At 45.8% G+C, this 3,854-nt stretch overlaps 1 pseudogene; it reads left to right on the top strand.

The window, feature by feature from the left end:
- On the top strand, window positions 415–3,289 carry LOC8073467 (annotated as a pseudogene).

The following is a 3,854-nucleotide window of genomic DNA, read 5'->3' as shown; positions in this document are numbered from 1 at the left end:
CTAATTATTTTGACACATAAGTAAAACATTGTAGGAGTAGCATGATATCTAACTAATGTACGTGATACTTCTACTATCTCCTACAACTAAAAAGAACAAAAGTAAGACCACCACATGGTGCGACTTTTTTTTGGGTCGCTCCCCCTCCCGTACCTGCGATATCTCTAAGAGGTGGAAGGGTGAAAATTGAAATAAAAAACAGGAAATAATTTCTGTTGCAAATTTACGATAGAGAATAATATATAATCAGGATGTGAAAGGATGCGAAATGAAATAAGGAAAAATAAAGGATTCCTGATATAAAATTTTCAACCCTAGCTACCTGCGATAACTCTAAGATTGCCGCGAATTCCGCCCGCCTTCCTCGTCGTCGCGCCGCTGTGAGAGGAGGAGGAGGAGGAGGTCAGGGGGGTGATGGATCCCAAGGACGGCGAGAGGAGGGGGGCGGCGAGGCCGGGGCCGGGGCCGCTGTCGAGGCAGGGGTCGATCTACTCGCTCACGTTCGACGAGTTCCAGAACACGCTCGGTGGGATGGGGGGGAGGGCTCGGCAAGGACTTCGGCTCCATGAACATGGATGAGCTGCTGCGGAGCATCTGGACCGCCGAGGAGAGCCAGGCCATAGCATCGGCGTCGGCGTCCGCGGCGGGGGCGGGGCCGGTCGGCGACGGCGGGGCAGCGCTGCAGAGGCAGGGGTCTCTCACCCTGCCGCGCACGCTCAGCGTCAAGACGGTGGACGAGGTCTGGCGGGACTTCGCGCGGGAGGGGCCGCCGGGGCCGACGGCTGGCGGCGCGGAGCCGCAGCCCAACCGACAGCCGACCCTCGGGGAGATGACGCTGGAGGAGTTCCTCGTCAGGGCCGGGGTCGTCCGTGACAACCCTGCCGCGGCGGCAGCAGCAGCAGCTGCTGCTGTCTCCGCGCAGCCGGTTGCTCCGCGGCCGATTCAGGCGGTCAATAATGGCGCCTCCATCTTCTTAGGCAACTTTGGGGGCGCCAATGACGCCGGGGCTGGAGCGATGGGGTTCGCGCCGGTGGGGATCGGGGATCAGGCCATGGGCAACGGGCTCATGCCTGGGGTGCCTGGGATGGCAGGTGGTGCGGTCACTGTTGTGAGTCCGGTGGATACGTCGGTGGCACAGCTGGATTCTATGGGCAAGGGGAATGGGGATCTGTCATCGCCCATGGCTCTAGTGCCATACCCCTTTGAGGGAGTGATAAGGGGAAGGAGGAGCGGTGCTGGTGTGGAGATGGTTGTGGAGCGGCGGCAGAGGAGGATGATCAAGAACAGGGAGTCTGCAGCCAGATCCCGTGCCCGGAAGCAGGTCACACCCTTGTCCTCAATTCTTGCATGTGTGGTATAAGTAGTAGTAGTTTCTTATTGCAAGTTGCTGCTCTAAGATTCTGTAGTACACAATTCTGGTAAATCAGCACATTGACTTGTATGCCCTGTCAAAAATGACGGATATTTGATAAGGTTGTAAGGTAGAGGCACATCTAGCCTATCCTATCACATTTGCAACTTCAGCACATGACTTGTTGCTTATTTCTGTTATGATCTGTAGGCTTATACAATGGAGTTGGAAGCTGAAGTTCAGAAACTAAAGGAACAAAACGAAGAATTGCAGTAGAAGTACGTATATACGAACAATGCAATTGATAACTACAAACAATTAGTACTTGCCAACTATCAGCGTCAGATACTAAATCTTTCCCTGTTCCTGGTCCCCTCTCTGTCGATGACCATGAGGAAGATTACAACAGTCAATGAGTCTGAGCGATTGTGATGCCTGCGAGGTGTGTATAAACATATTTGGGTTAAAAATCACTAGCAGCAAGCCAGTAACTATCAGTTCACAGATCACATGCTTGCCCTCCCCGTTTGATGAAAAAATAGTTATTACTATTCCCTGTTGATATGTTTGATTTAACCATGCTCTTATGCAGGAAAACCGTTCACTTTCTGCCAATTTCAATCTCACGGAACCTCTTCAACCACTATGGAGATGAGTAATTGCCTCTGTCGTTATAGGCATATGGGAGTATTAGCTGATCAGATTAGCTTAAAAAGTTGCATTAGCATCCTATATAGGTCATTATTTGTTTGGGCTACAGATTTTTCTATGAAAACCAAATGAATTATTTTGAGTATGCATTGTAGGCTTGCAGGTCCTCTCAAAATCTTACAACAGCAACACTTTAGAAACAGGTTGGAAATTACTGCCTAAATCTATTCTTTGGAGGAAGATTCAGTTAATATGTTTCAGAGGTAATGTACTCTCTCAACTAGAAAGGCTAAAATGTGGACACCATTTATGTGAGGGTTCTTGCAAGTTCTATGTAATGTAGTATTATAAGTATCTTGAAAATTCTTTTATTGGGCAAAAGATCCAGGTAAATCAACTAGCTTTGGACCCTGCGAGTTCTATATAATTCTAAGCTTTTATTGGGCAATTGGATCTTTATAGTACCTTGATGACGTAAATGAGTTCAGTTATCCTTTCTTGATATTACTTTCAGTTTACTCATAGCTGAAGATGTTATGTAAACTAAGTTATTACTGTAGTAATATGAATAAATTACTTGCGTACATTTAAGATCTTGCTTGTGGTGATGTTTGTCTCTTATGTGTTAACTGAACCTTTTATTCGGAATTGGATATGCCTAAAAAATTTGTTAGCTCTTTTGTTTGAGCTGCTCCATTTTAATGCATTTTGATTATTCCAACTTGTTGAAGATGGGTGATTAGTGGAGGTACAATGGTGTTGCAAATGCAGGTAAGCAGTACCCTGTCTACAATTAGCACAACATGCAAACCGTTGCCTCACTTCAATGATTGGTTTGGAATAATATGAATGAGATAATGAGTTGTACCCTGTCTCCAACTAAAATGCTATGCAAATTGTTGTATCAAACAAAGACGCTAACTATATTGATGTTTCCTGGCTGCCTTGGTAGCTTAACAGTAAGCATATTAGTTCCACCGTACCTCTTGGTTTGCTGATAAAAGTGTCTTTGATGCAGTAATGATGGGAACAAAGTGTATAGTGGCCACACTCAGCAGAGCTGGTCATAGCTGGTGGTGTCGATGATGATCCCCTTCTTCCAGCAGGCAACACACATAAATGTAGAGAATGGTTAAGATGATTCTTTGATAACATCACATAAATGTATCATCCTTGCAGCATGATTTCGGCCCATATGACGATGGTCAGACATGTATTTATGCCCGCTAACTTCGTTCCCTTCTAAAGATTAATAGATTATCATGCGTACATGTGCACACTAATGTCCTTTACTGCATCTGCACTTGCAGTTGTGTGCATTGCAATGAATGTTCTGTGCACTGAAAGTTTCCCACTCAAGAAAATTTTCTTACGCGCTGATTTTAGAACTCTGTATTAGGGGCATGCTGATGATGAAATTGAAGTTACACCGAAAGGTCTATGTGACTGAAAATTTAATGAACTTTTTCTTTTAGTTTAAATATCATTTTAACATTGGTGTTTAATTTTATAGTACTGTTATTTTATCATGTGAACTGTTTGTTTTTATATAAAAAATTAGTTGTCCCGTAGTGTCGGCGTCTAGACTCGTGGTCTAGGCACTAACGAGTATAAGTCTGCGTGACTACCAAACTTGGATGGTGATGCAAGTGAGACACAGAGGATTTATGCTGGTTCGGGCCAAGAATGTCCTACGTCCAGTGTGATTGGGGGCTCTGTATAACCTTGCACCCAAAGGTGCTTGTGGTAGGGGGTACAAGCAGGTTGCGAGAGAGGGCTAAGTCCCAGGTCTCGACTTGGTGGTGGACAGAGTGCGGGTTGCTGCTCTGTGAAAGAGTGTTGTGTGCGTGTG

This window comes from Sorghum bicolor, chromosome 8 (assembly GCF_000003195.3).
Source record: "Sorghum bicolor cultivar BTx623 chromosome 8, Sorghum_bicolor_NCBIv3, whole genome shotgun sequence".
In the NCBI taxonomy this organism is placed as follows: domain Eukaryota; kingdom Viridiplantae; phylum Streptophyta; class Magnoliopsida; order Poales; family Poaceae; genus Sorghum; species Sorghum bicolor.
The sequence above is the reverse complement of the archived record's forward strand: the minus strand, read 5'-3'. Positions and strand labels throughout refer to the sequence as shown.